Source organism: Argiope bruennichi, chromosome 1, assembly GCF_947563725.1.
Source record: "Argiope bruennichi chromosome 1, qqArgBrue1.1, whole genome shotgun sequence".
Lineage (NCBI taxonomy): Eukaryota > Metazoa > Arthropoda > Arachnida > Araneae > Araneidae > Argiope > Argiope bruennichi.
In genome coordinates this window covers 19,573,268-19,591,739 of record NC_079151.1, presented here as the reverse complement: position 1 = coordinate 19,591,739, position 18,472 = coordinate 19,573,268, and the positions used below count along the sequence as shown (strand labels likewise).

The 18,472-nt window shown below is 28.7% G+C and overlaps 1 protein-coding gene across 2 annotated transcripts in view; it reads right to left on the bottom strand.

Moving 5' to 3' along the window:
• The window catches only part of LOC129968204 (follistatin-related protein 5-like), a 314,851-nt gene extending 297,848 nt beyond the window's left edge, over nt 1-17,003 (bottom strand). For both annotated transcript variants that reach the window (XM_056082059.1, XM_056082067.1), the window contains exon 1: nt 16,802-17,003. The gene's annotated coding sequence lies outside the window, so the exon portion shown is untranslated. The remainder of the gene's footprint in view (nt 1-16,801) is intronic.
• Between the last annotated feature and the right edge of the window lie 1,469 nt (nt 17,004-18,472).

Here is an 18,472-nt window from a genome sequence, read left to right as displayed (position 1 = left end):
GATAATTTTTTCACATCTTACAACTTGAGACAAATTCTTCTAAAGTGGAAAATGACTATGCTTGGCACCATTAGAAAAAATAAATCGGAACTTATTGAACAAATACCAAACAAAGAATTTCACAGCTCCTTATTTTATTTTACAATAGATACAACAGTTGTAAATTGCATCCCAAAAAAGAACAAGAATGTTATTCTTATGAGCACTTTGCACTATGACAAAGAAGTTAGCAAGAGATCTGACAAAAAAAAAAAAAAAACGCTTAATGATCTTGGATTATAATCCAACAAAAGGGGCTGTGGATACTCTTGATCAACTTTTAAGCACATACACTTGTAAAAGAAAAATAATTCGCTGCCCCATGTTAGAATTCTATAGCATGCTTGATATTTCTGTGTACAATGCATTTATTCTATGGACTTCAATACATAGTGAATGGAACGAAAACAAATTGACTAAATAAAGGCTGTTTTTTGGAAGAATTGGAAAAATCACGCATTTTTCCATACATTGAAGCAAGGTCACGCCTACCAAGAAGTGAGGGCTCAATAAAAATAGTGAAACGAATGCAGATAAAAAGGGGAAACGTACCATCGGGAATTGCTTCATTGTGTGTCAAACGTGCAAGGTGCAAGCTTTGTCCGTCAAACAAAAACAGCAAAACTAATATGTTATGCTGCAATTGTAAGAATCACATTTGCAAATCTCATGTAAAATATTATTGTTCAAATTGTAAATAAAAATATATTTCAATTTCGAATATTTTTCTGTTATTTTTATAGATGCTTTATATTATTGCAAGTTTCAATTTCAAATATTTTTTTTTGTTATTTTTATAGCTGCTTTATATTATTAGATCTGTTTTTAAACTTATATTACTATTGTCTAAACCATTTCTTAAATGACACCTGTCAATTACTGAAAGAAAGGTTAGTTTTCTGAGTCGGGGCATATTGACCCGAACGCTACATACTTAAAGTAAATACGAACAGAACAGCAAGGTTCAGAACTTTAATATAACTTAAGTAAACGGTTTTTAAAATTCTATATTTGTTTATAATGATGTTTTATAAATTTGATATAGAATATTCTATGGTCACATAAAATTATATTTATATATAATATATATGCAATCCTCTTATTTAATTTTAAATCTGCGAGCTTAAAAATGACTTTATCCCCTAAAGTACTTTATAAATGTAAGTCATGTCACTGACTCTCCGAAACACCCAAAGGCACACGGATAATAAAAATGAATGACCTGGCCGCCGCAGCAGCAACAATGGTGGGAACTGTGGTTGAGTCCTAATGGCCATTACCGGCCACATCACAACCCTTCCCTAAGGAGGTGCGTCCCTTCATCTATGGAAGGAATCAAACTCCCAGGGACTCTCCAGGGTAGTGAGAACTAACCACCATGCCGAAAGCTTCACATTGTCATTTAGAAGCCCCCGGGGGGATAATCTTAATACTAAGAAAGTAGTGAGCATTATATTTCTGCTCATTGCAATCAGAAGTAAACAGCGGTGTAGGAAAAATAATGCCATAATGTTAATCCTCGCACTTCAAAGCGGGCTTCTAAAATGATTTTTATTCCTTGAGTTAGATTGTTGATGACGGATTTACATATTAAGTGAAAAATTAAATGCAGTAATAATTAAACTTATACACGGTAAAAGTTAAAGGTGCAGTAATTCTGAAACTTAACGAAAACCGTGAGAGAAAAACGTGTGGGCGGACAAAGAATTTCTGTACTGAATAAACTTCAAAGTCATAATTTTCTAATTAAGTAAATATTTACTCTTCAAAATCCTGTAAACATTATATGAAAAATAATTGTTGATTCTTTTGAGAAGGAATTAAGAAAATACAATAAAATCACGAAAAAAAGATAAGCCATGTAAGAAAATGCTTTGTATGTCCAAAATTAATTAGTTTATTTTCAGTTTAGTTAATTTAAATTCATGTAAAGAAAAAACAAGAGAAACTAGGTTTTTTTGTGTGTGAAAAAGGATTTCCTATTCATTCTTTTTTTCGCTCGAACATCAAATTAATAATCAATGAAAGTGAATTTTATCAAATTATTAAATATCGGTGTAACGAAACTTTTGTATTGTGGTCATGTTACTGGACTGCGAACCACAAGGTCCCAGGTTCTATCCTCACTCATACCAATCCGCCCCAAGAGTTTCTACCTACGGCCACAAAAAAATTTACGAAATTTCTTTACATATTCTGATGTCACTCAAGAAGGCTTTCGAAAAGGAATAAAATGTTTTTTTCTTTTGTTTATATTTGATACATTTTCATTTTAATTAAACTGTTAAGCTAATACTTCTATATTTTTTAAACAATTCAATCATTTAATATAATGTATTAAGATAAACAGGATTTTTTTTATTTAATACTTATTCTATAAACCTCGAAATTTAATCTGTTAACTTGAATAACTGTATCATCATATGTGAGATGACCAAAACTGATTCGCAAAAATTAAAGTCATTTTTATTTTCAGCATGGCATGTGAAATACATATAAATCAGTTTTGAAAAATTTCTGACACTAAAATAAGTATTAGCCTGTGTTATGTATGATTTATTGATTCAAATATATTGGTATATAATATGGAGACTGATACATCTTTTTTAAACAGAGCTTAGAAACCCCGATTATTAGCATATCTCAGATAGTTTAAAATATAATAACAACCACAGTTTATGATAAAACTAATCGGGAAGCACTAATGTATGATTCAGCAATGTATAATTTTTCAATGAAATGCTTCAAGTCATACTCGCAGTGCCGTTTTATTTTCTGTATGCACTGTGCATCTCGCTGGAAGAAAAGGAATGTGACACCACTGTGCAGCATTAAACGATTTATACTTATATATTAGAGAATCTGAGAATTTTTAATATTCAGGTGACTATAATGTTAAGTGAATTTTAAGATGTCTCAGAATACTAAAGCGAATTTATTTTAGATTAAAGAATTTAAAATACCACCTTATTAATATATCATAGCCACAAATTCCATTTTTCGGTTTAGCTTAAAACTAGTTATCGTATAAAAGTATGAACATTAACCCATTCTCCTCATAAGCATCCATTGTCCTCATAAGCTTGTTAAACTTTGATATTATTATTTCTCAAGCATTGCTTATGTTAATAAATAAATTACCATAAGTAGGGAAATATGCATCATAAACCATCTTTAATCTCAAAGGAGACGACCCTCTTAACGAATAAAGCCAGCCAAACGCGAGCTAAAAGATGGAAAAGTGTGCCAAGAGGTAAAATGTCATTTTTCTCTTGAGGGGTGGAGATCCTATGTGAAAAGATTATGTAAACGGTTCCTGAGGGAGCGATAATCTGCTCCGAGATCGGTACTTAAGGTCATCGCATCATCGACGATTATCACCGGTAGACAGATTTTGACAGATTTCTTTCTGTATTGTGCCATTTGTTAGAAAGGAACGAATAAAGTATTTTACTTTTATAGAGTAGAATAGTACTATTTTATCTTAATATGGTGCATCTGTATTTTTTTTTTATTTATCTTTGCATAACTAATTTTAATTACGGTTTTACCAAAGCAATCATAAATTTTTATACCTAGTGACATAATGCACATGCATAAAAAGAAAAATAACTGCAAAAACTTTTTTTGTTCATCCATCTGTAAATTTTTGCATGGTTTGAAAACAAAAGCAATAAGTTTTACATAAAAATATTCAATGAAAGTTTATACTTTCAATTATTTTTAATTTTAATTTAGAGCATAAACGTTTTTTTTAATAAAGTCGATTATTATTATATACGAAAATCAGTACAAAAATTTATTTCAGTAGTTTCAAATACAAGTAAAGTCATTAGATTATTTATTGTCTATTTCGCAAATATTTAGTATGTGTAATAGATTTTACGTATATTTATATGACACATTACACATATGCACATATATTTTTAAGACTTTCAGAATTTAGATATGTGGATGAACGATGCATATCATCAGTCATCTTATCAACTTTTATTTTTATAACTTAGTTTCAATTGATCATATCAACATCGTTTTAAAGCTATCAAGAACTATTTGAGGAAGGACCTCACAATATTGAACAGTGGTCAAATGACAAAAATGATACCTCAATTCACACCCTTTCCAAACTTCCACACTTCACCAACCTTTTAAGCTTTCACCAATATGATTTATTAGTAACTCTTTACTGATAAGCGTCTCGAATATGTGAATATCTGATCCTAAAACCACGACTTTAGGATCGAACCTCACAATTTGAACTAAGGTCAGATGATGAGGACAACACCACATCACATCCCTTTTCTGAAACCTTTATATTATTTCAAATAGATGTTTGATCGCCACTAATTCAATGAGCAGTAGTCTCACATTAACTACTGTTGTTAAATTGGCTGAATCGGAAATCGAAACCATGACCCTATGTTCTCAAAGATTAGGCTAAATTACTATGACATCATGGCATTTTCAAATCCTGAAATAAAAGTAAATTATGAAATTAAAATAGGAATGAAGAAATTCAGCAATTTCAAAATACTTCAACAATATTTCGAAACAGTAATTCCATTGAATAAATAAAATTTTGATCAACTATTTGTAATTATATATTTTGTAGGTTCAACTTGGTATTTTCTAATTTCACATTAATTATTTCACATTCAGTAGTAAATACATTTGTAGGTAACTGTATTTTCATATTACAGATTGAAGCTTCTATTGTATTATCGGGTTATTTTCCTTTTGTATTCCAGTAAACTGCAGAAAAAGGAGAGATTGTCCAGGAGGAGTTAGATTTTTTACTCGCATATGGCCTCTATAGACTAACAATGAAATCCAATTAATAAGAGTTACAAACATGTCTAAATAGGAATTACCGACTATAATTATTAACTATTAGATCCACATATAATTAAAAGAGTTAGTATATTTTTGATTCCATTAAGATAAATGAATATATAAGTATTAGTGAAGCCAGTAGTTTCTATTCATTTCATCATTATAAACTGCCCGCTTTAGTTATTCAGTGGAAGCCAAGCGCAAGGCAAAACAAAGAAGGAATAAAGGTTTTCTTGTATTGCCACTCGCCTGCTATTGTCTCTCCTCCTTCTACAGAACTACAGAGCCTCATTCTAACAAGAACTTTGAAAATTCTAATTAGATTTTATACGTTTTTAAGTTTTAGTTTTTACTACTGATAGCTGTTTAACCTACTATTATTCAATGTAATTTATATATATATATATATATATATATATATATATATATATATATATATATATATATATATATATATATATATATATATATATATATATATATATATCTATATATATATATATATATATATATATATATATATATATATATATATATATATATATATATATATATATATATATATATATATATTTATATATAAAAGTACATTATTCTTTCTATTCAACAGAGAAGGCCAAATGACTCTCCTGAAGGGTATCCATGAACTAAAGACACAATCACATTCATCTTAAATGTGCAATTTGCTTCATTCCAATCATTAGCGCCTTCCTTTAATTTCCAACATGACTTCACCCCCACCCCTCCTATATCTTTCTTCCTTAATTATTTAGAGCAAACTACCCTTTTCCATGGTATCGGTTAATGAGCAGGGGCAGGCGATTTTTGGTTTAAGCAGACCATTCATTTGGTTCTAAGATTCGACATCAAAGAAAGAAGAATCTACAATGCATTTCCTGAAGATCTCATTAGCACTTTGAGCAGATTGCTCAATCTTTTGAGATAAACATGAAGGCCTGCAAGAGTAATCGCTCATGTAAATGCCGTTGCATGGTGTTTTTCGCTGTGTTATATGCAAATCTCGGTGATTCATTGCTACACCGACCGAAGACGATTGCGAGAAAATGTTTGAAATTTCTAATGGACTTGGATTAGTTACCCTTCATTTTCTGGAGAAAATGAAAACCAGTTTAGAGAAACAAAACAGTAAGTAGTATGCTTTATCAAGGCTGTATACATCGGTCTCCAATAAGCTTATACTTGTTGCAATACGTTATTGTATCCCATAGCTATTTTAAGTTAATTTTTGTATTTGTGTTTGATTTTTTTTTTTTACATTTGCATTTAAATTTAGGGTTGACGATTTTTATTTTAGGGTTGACAGTCAATTGTCATTCCAGAGAACACCTTGCATGGTCGAAAATATAATTTATGTTTTAGACGCGTTTTCCTCAATTAATAGAAACAAAAATTTGACAAAGAATTATAAGGATAATCACAAAGTTACATACCAAATTTGACTTATTTAAGTCTTTGCATTTCGTGTGAGTTCAGTTTAGTTTAGTTATATTAACGTCCCGTTGTAAAGCAAAACTAGGGCTATTTTGGGATGGACCTCGTAATTTTGCATTTCGTGTGAATTATCGTGTTTGCATGCGTGAATTATCGTGTTGAAAGTACAGACTAACTCCTTGTTGAATTCAGTCTTTAGTTTTCTGTACTATAATTGTTAAATCTGTGTGCGAAATTTTATCCATCTAGATCTCTCCGTTTTGTAGATATCGTTTTATTTCACATTCAAACAGCCAGAAATAAAGACTTCCTCTGAATATAATTTGTTCAAAATGTGATGGAAATCTTCAAATTTGGTGTAAAAACCATATACTATATTTCATCTGTCTAGATCAAAGCGTTTTTTAATTATCTTTGTCACAGACAGATAGACATAATGCCAAGAGTGGTTTTTTTCGAACGTTGGGATGTTTAAAATGTGGAGTATTCATCAAAATCTCTTGTTCGAACTTTTGACGATTTCAATACTTTCTTTTTACTTCTTGCACTAGAAAGTAAATATTATATTTTAATGTACTATATAAAGGTCCAATTAATTTTTCACTATGCACTACGTATGAGTATCACACACGTCATATTACAATGGTGTGGATTTTTTTGTTTGTATCTGATTTCAAATTTAAAAAAAACTACCTACATATTGCCGAAAATTGAAACGTTAGAAAAATCGTTAGACATTCGTTAGAAAAAATTAATGGAGCAAATATAGGCTTACCATCGCCAGATGGCTAATCGAATCGGAAATTGATATTCATATCTTCGAAAAAATCATCAAACGAAATTTTTCTTTCTATTATTTTTAAGATTTTAACTAACAGCCTAAAATGTCAAATTTCTAGGGTGAACAAGCCACTAAAGGCGTCTAGTTATAATAAGTTGATAATTTATAATGTTCACTATAATATGAAATGTTTAATAAAATGGTGATGATTTAAATCATCGTATTGAAACTGTTCTCGGCAAGATGCAGTTCTTTGGGCAGTATCAAAGAATTATGTAGAAACTTTCTTCCACAGCACCAATTAAATAACCCAAATTTAATTTAGACATAAACTTACATATTTAGTTAAAATAAATTTCTAAAAGCAATAAAAAACTTAATATTTATAACTTAATATAACTGCTGTGTGATGAAATGTCTGCATACAACCATTAGGAACAAAGTACACAGGGAGGTTTTAAGAAAATTTATAAGATCTTTCAATTTTTTTTGTTACATTATTATAATCAGGCGAATTAAATAAATAGAAATAAAAATCTATTTCCATTTTCTTCCAATCGTTCGAATGGCAAAAAATTGCTGACTTCATTATGTTGAATTAATTAGTAGACTACTTAATCATTTAAAAGCTTGAATTCATCACTTTCTTTACTGAAATTCAGTAAATAAAAGTTTTTAATAGATTTTATGCGTTATTTTTGACGTCATTAACTTAGATTTAAATAAATAATTCTCGAAATAAAAAAAAAATCTTTGATAAATTATATTAAAAATCAAAAGTGATTCTAATTTATTTCAATTCATATAATTCAAAACAGATGTAAACATTATTTTTTCAATTTTTGAAAACAGACAAGAAATTTTCATAATTAAGATATTAAACTCATAATTAAATTTCATAATTAAAAAAATCCTACATACATTTTGTAAGAAACATTTGTATGGAAAACATTTGCAATGTACATTTTGTATGGAAAACATTTGCAAACATTTACGAAAGTCTTATAAAAATAACTTTGAAATTGCATTTCAAAAATGTCTGGGATTGCGATTATTTTCGTTATTTATATTACATTTTTGATTAAGTATAGAATAATGAAACACTACACTTAATTTTACGAAATACTTGTGGACATACCAGTTATTATTAGATAAAAAAAATAATTAAATTTAAGTTTTTATGGAATGTTAAACATAATAACGCAGTTTTTCTTTATGAATTCTTATTTTTGTTTTCTATTTTCGTCTGACCTCTCGACCAGCAACTGAACTCCATTCTTCCTTTTTCTCCCCATACTTTGTACTTACTACATGGCAAGTGTTTAGTAACTCTTGGAATACCATTTTTTCCTTTCTTTATTGCTACAGAGACAAGATATTCTTTCATATCTTGGCTTTTATTATTCTCTTAACCAAAGTACCATTCTTTTCTGTTTGGATGATTGTGTGCTTGACAGAATAAACGCCGCATGGAATCGCTTCTTTTTTTTTCTTTATATATCCTTCTGTCAAAATGGTATTTAATACACTTGAATGACCTTAATTGACTAGGGTCAAGTAAAAAATTAAAGGATATACTATCCCCAAGTCTGAAACAAAACAGGACGACTGATTCGTTAACCTTACTTTTAATTTTTGCTTTTACTTATATAAATAATAATGTGTACACAAAAAAAAATGTATTTTTTATCATTGCAATGCGCGAGTATATAAACGCAGGTGTATAATAAAAAATATTAAATAAAAATATACTTAAAAATATTCTGTAAAATTTATTAAAATTAGAGATAGAATTGTAAGGAAATACAATTGATATAGCTGAAAAATCAACATTTCTTTTTTTATTTTAAAATAGCATGAAAATGCGATGATGTGCTCCAAAGTTGCTGAAAAAAAACATTAATATTCCGTTAAAAATTGTATTTAAATTTTGAACAATTTTTAGTGAGTAGCTTCTATAACTTCTTGCCAAATAAAAAATAAACCAGCAATAATTGCTTGCCAAATTTTGAATCTTTTAGTTGAAACTAACATAGTTGACCTAGACATAGACCCCGCAATGTTATATACGATTTCGTAGAAGGGGTTCATGTTACATATGGACACGTATATTTTCTGCTTTATATTGTAAACTAGTTGCCTCAGGTAATCAGTTGGTTCGCTAGGAATATTAGTTATGCTTAGTTTCAGATATTTTTTTTTCTTTTTTTGTAAATTCATGTTCAGGATTCCGTCAAATTATCAATAGTAAATTAATTGTAAAATCCAGCTCAATTTTTAATTAATTAAAAGTAATTAAAATTTCAAAAAATTAATTTCCGAAATGCACATTTCCGACCTCCAAGGCGTACATGTGTCAAATTTGGTAGGTAAACGGTCTGGGATATGCTTTGATTGCTAACAGATACTTTAAATTAGTGAAGTACAAGTATAGGTGAGATTTTTCTTACAATCCATGCAGAACAAATCGAATATATCCATAGCATGTGTGTGCTATCTACAAAGGAAATATCTTTTCTTTTGTTACCAATAACTGTAATTTTCTAGTTTCGTTAATTTTTTTTTAATCTTAAAATCGTGCTGCAGTGATAGAATTTAATTTCGGTTTTCATTTTCAGTCTTTTGCTTTTCCATATTTGTTAAACTAAATATTCAAAATTGAAGAAAAGAATAATTAATTGTAAGAACTTGTTGCGACATAAATTTCAGCAATAAAAACAATATTAATTTCATATTTTTGGGAAAAAAATTAGTTTTATTTTTTTTTAATTATTGGGTATTTTTCTCTCTTTCATTAAGTTTTTCTACCAGAACAATGCAAAATAATAATACAAAGAATATACTAAATGACTTTTTATTAAAATAAGAAAGGGAATAATTATATAAATATTTTTCCTTAGATTTAAAAAAATTCTTCTTTAAAATGCTACATAGGAACAAAATGTTAGACAAGAATAAAAATCCTTTTTTAAAGAATATTTTGTTATAAAATACTGAGAAACTTTTTTGCAAGTTTTTCGAATGGAAAGATATTTTCTAGAATTTTTTCCAACTGTTGAATGGAATTTACTTTTTATTTATTTATAGACTCAAAACATATTCATTTCCATCTGTGCCTTCTTATATTTACTGAAGACAGAATTTTGCTTGGCTATTAATAAATTCATGAAAAAAAATCAATAATACCATGTGTAATAACTGAAGATATGAAAAAGCGTGAGTTATTTTGAAAGCACTTTTATGACAAGTTAAGGAAGTTCTGTGACGTTAATAAGAATTCTTTCGTATTAACGTTTTTTCCCTATAACTCTTCTTTTTGGCGTTAATAAGAATTTCTTTTTATTTTCTCGTTATTGTAATCTTTAAAAAAATTAGAACTCGAGTTTTTGAAGCTTTTCTATATTTTAGATTTCCATGAGCTCGAAAAACGCATTTTTGGCACATGTCTGTCTGTCTTCTGTAAAGATAATGATAATGCAAAAACACATTGGTTTAGATGGATTAAATTTGTTATGATCTTTACGCCAAATTTGTAGATTTCTCTCTAAGTTTTAGCAAAATGCATTTAAAGGAAATCTGAGTTCTGTACTTCCTGGCTATTCGAATATAAGTTAAAACGATAATCACACAACGAAGAGAGTTAGATCGATAAAATTCGGTGCATAGATTTGGCATCTTAAGCACAGACATATGCCAAATCTTGAATCAAATTTTTACAAGGGATTCGCCATCTATCAGTTTGTATTGTCAAAAGCATATAAACACGATAAATGAAAAACGCAATGATTGAAATATATTAAATTTTGTATGTATTATGGTGACTATAATTGTAATTCAGTGAGAAATTTTTATTTCATTCTGTTGTAGAAAATGCGTCTAAACCACAAATTTCATTTTGGGATACTATTAATCGCATGCCAGAAATCAATTGCCAAAAAAAAGCATCAACGATCCGAAGATGGGTTCAATAAAAATGCTAAATTCACGCCAAGGGCTTATACTTTGTAATTGTTCTACGCCAATGCTATGCAAGGTGTTCTCTGGGATAATACTTTTTGTTAGAGAATATGCGGGAAAGTGTTGAGACAGTCACTCCTCCTAATTATCTAAGCTTTCTCTCCAAAACTTGTTTGCGCATAGTCAGTAACTGCTTTCAATCACAGCAATCACAAACTGACTGCCAACGTATCAATAACATATGGCTCCAAATATTCCTACACTAGATTTCTTTAGCTGAAAAGGGGCCATTAATGACTATGTACCAGTAACATTATTTAATGCATTGAAACCATGTTCTCAAAAACAAATGATTCAATGATATTTTAAAAGATATTTAACACATTGGCTATGGTGAAAATAAGTTTTCGCCGCCTTTCTCGGTGATGGAAAGCATATCGGCACTCTTCATATTTCCATCATCAAGGCATTGCTATGATATATAATCTTTAAATGAGGTTGATTGATGTTTGAATATCTGTAGAAGAAAAAAAACTTTTCCTTCTGTTTGATTGTAGATTCAACTAAAATACTTAATAATGTGTTTCTTTAGCAATAAAAGTAAAACTTTTCACATTTAGGAAAGTGAAATAAAATGAAATTAATCCTTCTATAGGATGATGCAAAATGCAACGTAAAAATTACTAACAGAGAAAGAAAACATAAAAACAAGTCAACATCACATAGAAATATCATGTACGGAAATGCCAGCTAAATGATCTAGATGGCGCTGTTTGCTAATGCTCTTGTCAGATTTCAGTATTAGTCATGTAAAGTTCAAATTGGGAGAGAAGAACATATTACATTTTACGAATGTTGAAATAGCATATATTTTGAACTTGCTACAAAAGTCTCCATGGCTGCTGAAAATGGCCATGAAATGCTGGATGTTTTTAAAGCTGATCTCTAATTTCAGTACTGTCATATGAGAATGCTGTCTTACTGCAAAAGTCTCCATAGCTACTGAGAATGGCCATGAAATGATGGATGTTTTTAAAGTTGATTGATAATTACTGTGCAGTCATTCTGAAACATGAGTAATTTTGAATGGTAAGCACTTTGAACATTTGATACGAAATAAAACCTTTCCCGCATTGACGAGTTCAAAATATAGTCGAGTTTTCGCGTACAATTTCTACATCTTAACATATAAATGCCACACTTACATTTCTGGAACTCATGCGGCCCCTTTCGTAATTGATTTAGAAATTTTCATAGAAGTTTGAACAGAAGAATATAAAAATTTTGATATGGTAATTTGAATAGAAGAATACAGGAGTTTTGATATGGAAATTTGATATAGAATATTGATATGGAAGTTTTGATAGATAGTCTACTTCATATGCTATCTATCTTATCCAAGTAGCGTTTCCATTTATACGTTCCAGTGGGATTCTAACTCCTTTTTTTGCGTTTTCAATCTGTCGCAAACGTTTGCATACTGAATCTGAAACACTCTGTACTTAGAAAATTTCAATGTACTTCAAATTAATAAATTAAACAAATTTAATTTATCAAAATATTAAGAATCGTTATTTCTGTTTATTTTAGATTTTCATATCAGTTAACTTTCAAATGCAATTTAACATAAAAATTATCATAAAAATATTCAAAACAAAACTACGATCAAAATTACATAATAAAAATCCTTTGTAAAATTACGAATAATTTATCAAAATCGGTACTTATTAGAAATGCTTTCATTTTCAAATGCAATCAAATATTACATATGCATAGAATCAAGAAAATTTATCTTTCCGGCTTCTCTCTTTGTATTCCTTATTATCATCCTTATTAGCATCACTCCACCGTCTTAATTTTCCAAAGATGTAAAGAGATCAAAACTGAAAAGCATTAGATAACTTAATTATCATCTTAAGATATGCTAAGTAGTGAATCAGTATGAAATATGTGGAATTCCAGATTTTATCGCGTTTAGAGTAAAAATTTTGTCAAGAATAGTTTAAGCAAATTTCATCTATAACAATCTCCCCAGTGAATCAATATCTCTTGATAAATTTATTATTCCAAATAAGATGTTTCGCATTCAAGGGATAATTAGTTTCGAGCATCTTAATTGCTTAATGTTTCTTCTCCTATAACAAACTCGTTTCCAAAATTTCAAAAGACAGTTCCATTTGTACCAACTTCGGCATATTGTAGTTGTACCAATAATTATTTTATGCACTGAAAATTTAACATGGGAATTTCAAATTCATAATAGGTTGACTTCAAAGAGAATGATTCTTATGGAATTGTCTGAATAAAGATGGTGGCGCATATTGGCATTTTGAGGCCTACGCCATGCGTATTATGAGGAGTGATTCTTTTTTTAATTATTTATGCAAATAATATTTTCAGACATAGCACATTTCCAGAAGAATTTAGGTATTTTTAGAATTGAATCGATTAATTTTCTTTTATTTAATAACTGTACAATATTTTTTAATATCTCGAGCAGTTTTTGTATAAATTTATTTCTTTTATTGTTCATTTAATCATGCCAATTTTATTTCCTTTTGTTTATATTCACAGAATTCATTAGTTTTATTAAGTTGAGCTCTTTTTTGCTCCAAGCTTGAATTCTACCTGCGTTTTGAGAAAAAAATATATAAATTATTTATTTATTTATTAATATTTATATCACGAAAAATAATTGACTAAAGTAATCAAAATAATTTAAAAGTTAAGGGAAAATATAAGTTCTGGACTTTGCTATTTACAAATTTAGGTATTTAATTATTATGATATATTGAAATGAAATGTTAAATTTCAAACAAATATAACATTAGAAATTATTATTTTACAGGAGTTGTCTAGTGAAACTCAACATAAACGGTCAAATGAATAATTATATCCAATATATCGTATTTTAATTTATTTGAAAACATAACATTTTGGTTTATTTAATAAATCAGTTTCATATTGTCTTAATATTTTTAATTCATAGAACTTGCATCATATATAAAATTATTTGGTATCTGATTTAAGAAACCTCTCTAACTAATCTGCCTGCTGCTACCTCTGAGTTCAACGGCAGTTACCCAGCTGCATTAGTAAAAAATTCATCATTTGATAGAAGTTTAAATGTAGAAAATATTTTATAGATAAATATATTGACTGAAAACAGTTAGTAAAATGAATGAAAAGATACAATTTTCAGATATGCAGTCGCATTAAATTTTTTTTCCCTAGATGTTGAAATAACAACCTCATGACATCAAATATCACATTCTATCTTTCCTTTTATATTATGCGTATATCATACAAGATGTGCAATTGATTCCAAAACTAAAGTGGCACATCGGACAATATGTTCATAACCCATTTTGAGTTCAGAATTCAAACAGAATTCTTTCTCATTTTGGAAATTCAATAGAAAGGCATTAAATAAGGATAACACTAAGCCGTACATTTTTTTGCTATAGATTCCATGAAATGGGCTTGTAATTTTTTTGGTGATTAAATGTAACAATTTTTTGAGAAATTCAAGAGATTTTAGATAACTCTGCATTGTAAGGAATTTAAATTTCAGTAAAAAAATTTAAAATCTTTACTCAAAATCGATCTTTAAAAATGCTTTTCAGTTTATTTCTAGAATGTTTTTAAAAGCATAATTTGAAATTAAACTTATCTTGCCCGGGACACTTTTTTAAGAAAATGTATGCATTTTTTTACTGATGATTAAAATATTCATATCTCTCTTTGCATCAAAGTTCAAACTTACTTATGTTATGTATTATGTTAATTTTATTTTAGAAATTAATTAATAATAAAGACTATGGTTTATTTTTATTTACAAAAAGAATCGAATTATATGAATGCCTGCCTTAATAAATTTAAATCTTCAGTTACAACATTCCATTCCTGAAATAAAGGATTTGTTTTAGCTCCACCGTGATAAATCTTGAGAGATATAAACTTGATTTGAAATAAAATTAAGCTATATTTGTAAAGTTGAACCACATTGTCATATTAGAACAAATTTGTGTAATAAAAATCTTTCTAAAGATTTAAAGATTCATATTTCAGCAAGTAGACAAAACAATTTTGCATTTTTCTTTTGTTTTTCGAAGCGGAAAACAATATTAAAAAATAAAAATGAAAGCAATACGTCATACGTAGAAGAAATTATACCTTTCTGAATGTATAAAAGAAAATCCAAACATATGTTTTATAAAAAAAATATGTTTGCATAATATATGCAAACATATGCAAAAAATATGTACAGCAAATATGTTTGTAAAAAACATTGCAAAAAATATGTATCTTATTTATCCTGATATACATAAGTCCGGAACAAATAAAAATTGCCATTGCTGAATGCCAAAAAATATATATATATTTCAGAACTACAAACTCTGCACATTTACAGTATTTTGCTGTATTCAAACTTGCTGTAGCATCAAGAAAATAAAATCAAGGCTGTTATAAATTAAAATATGAAGTTATAATTAAATTTCCGCTATAAAGAACGAAGTATCGAGTGTGGTCTAAAGAAAGTTGAAATTCAAATCTTTTAAATAAAAAAAGTGTGAAATAAAACACACTCCAATAAAATCAATCTATAGTTCAATCATTCAGGGAGCGACCAAGATAAAATATGATATACAAGACATTTAACAAGGCTATACCTAAATGTATCCAAATTGATATTTACATTTTATTCCCAATTTTCAATACTTGAGAAATAAATATTTAAATTTTTTGTAACAAAAACATCTAAGAAATGAATTTTTTCATATATTTATTATTTCCATCAGCATTCATAACGAAAGACGATTGCTGTAATGCTGGCATTTTAGCGAGGATTGGAGTGACGCTTAGTAAACAGTTTTAAAGGTAAACGCATTTCCTTGTTTGGAGCAATCTTTATTATTTTTTATTTTTCTTATATTCTCAAGTATTAAAATCTTTTCTTAATAAAAGAAATATAAATCTTTACTATGTATTTTTTTAATTTTTCAAGGCTTAATAACTTTTTTATAGTAAATTGAAGCATTTCATGGAATTATTTGAACATGTTAAAAATCCAAACTTCTCTAATGTGATACAAAATACATTCATCTTCATTATTTTTTGAAAAATAGATAGAAAAAGGCTGTTAACTAGTATATGATAATGCTACAAGAATGATGATAATGCATGATTTTTATGTGCTTATTACTGTATGTACTTTTTATGATTTGTTTAAACAATTTACATAAGATGAAAGTTTTTATCATTAGCGACTAGAAGACAAAGAGTATTTCTTCTTTATAATATTACAAAATCAAAATAAAAAAGATCTTAACAATGAGAAATATTTCAGATGTTTATTTATTCAGTAAAGAAGAGAAATATCATCTGAATACAGAAAGAGAATTATCTGTGAATATTCAATATGTAATTTTACAGTAAAATTTTTATATGTACTATCTAAGCTAACTCATATGCGCGTAAATCTATTATATGGTGATTCATTATTCTCCTAAACATTTCCATACAAGAAAATAAGAAACAACGTTCTACAATTTAACTAAAAATCTCTCAAAGACTCGTTTATGAAACCTCAATTGTTATTAAATTATAAACATAAAACTTCCAGAAGCTCGACAAAGAAATTGACCAGAAAACAACTGATTACGTAAGCATATTTATCGGAATAAATTTAGAAACTTTCAATAAAACATAACGTGAAAGAATGCATGCAATTCTTACTTCTAATGCATGAAATCCAGAAAACTGTCGAAGATCCGAGGCGGCTTCGGGATCAAAATATTTTCGGCCAGAGAACAACGGAGAGCAGGAGAGTCACGCTGCTTCCGTTTTCGAGAAGGACTTCTCTTCTCTTGCTCACACCCTAACTGGGTTTGTGACTAAAATAAGCTGTTCATCTTTTCGATTTTCCACATTCGACTGCAGGCAACGCTCTCGGGTGCAATGTCCCCCGACGCCGCTAGATGGCAGCAGTATCACTATAAATGGTCGATAGAGTTGAAGAACAATATTGATCGACTAGATTAAGGCGACTGCATCATCGCACTTGGCGATCTATAGCCACGTTGGCATTCTATTTTTAATAATTGGAGCAAGGTGCCATCAACTCCATAAAGTCTGTGATGAAGTCAATAATGGGGAGGGATGCATTGTTGGTCGGGCAGAGGGAAGTTGATGATTATTATCGACAGGAGCATTGTAAATTGTTTTATCGGTTGTCCTTCAAATGCCTTTCGTGTTATGACTCCTTATTGCGTAATGGAATGCTAAGTATTAATAGTGAAGGGAAGGAAGATGCACTATTTGATTAGTTTTGACATCGATATAACTATTTCAGAGCGGCTAACGTCTTGAAATGATTAACTTTTCCTTATTTTATTATTTTTTTAATTATTTTACTAGTAATATCTCAAGCAAAAGAGGGCGCAAATGACATCACTATCGAAATAGTTAGAGCAACTATTCTAATTTTTCACGTTTGATTAATGTTAACTATTTTGACACATAACTGCAATAAAATGCCTTTGGCCTTTTCTTTTGTTATTAATTTTGTGATGTGTTTGGCTTTAAATGAATTTCAGAGAAACTTGTCAGCTATGATATTTCAATAACCTAGATTCTATATTACTTTTATGCAAGCACATGTTAATCAATAGATATTTCAATCTGTCAAAACATTTCAAGATGCTAAGGGAATTATACCAAACACATTTCCCTCTAATGTCTTCAAACCAGTACAGAAAAAGAAATATAACATTAAAGAATTATTTACAAGCCTGTGGTGGAAAAAATACTGTAAAATATTAAACATTTTCCTAAATATTTGCATTTAGTTTCAAGATTCGATCACAGAATTTGATGATGAAACTAACAAAAATTTTGATTTTAACATCTATAAATTATCAGATTAGTTATCTTTTCAGACTAGTTCAATACTACAAAACGATTTGGAAGATGTGTTACACTTTAATGAAAGGGTATCTTTAAAGGATTAAAATGAATTTCTGAACAAACAGTTTTTTTAAGCTGTCATGATTTAACTAAAAGGAACAGCATTTTTAAACTAAACAAAAGTAACTAACTAAAAGAAACAGCAGCGGGCAAGAATTTATATTGGCTTCAAGTAACATTAGCTTGCCACTACAACAGAAAATAAAATAAAAGGAACCAGTTTTAAATCGCTTTTTTTCCACTTCCACTTATATGAAATATTCACAAAAACAAATTTAATAATCAAAAAAAATCCTCATCTACATTTTGATGATTTTTAAGCTTTAGGCCTACATCCATAAACCCATTTTTATAATATTATCTGTATCGAGTACTTTCTCACCTGAATGTATTTGATAACGATTACTAATTATTGTATGTAAATTGCAACATATGGATTTA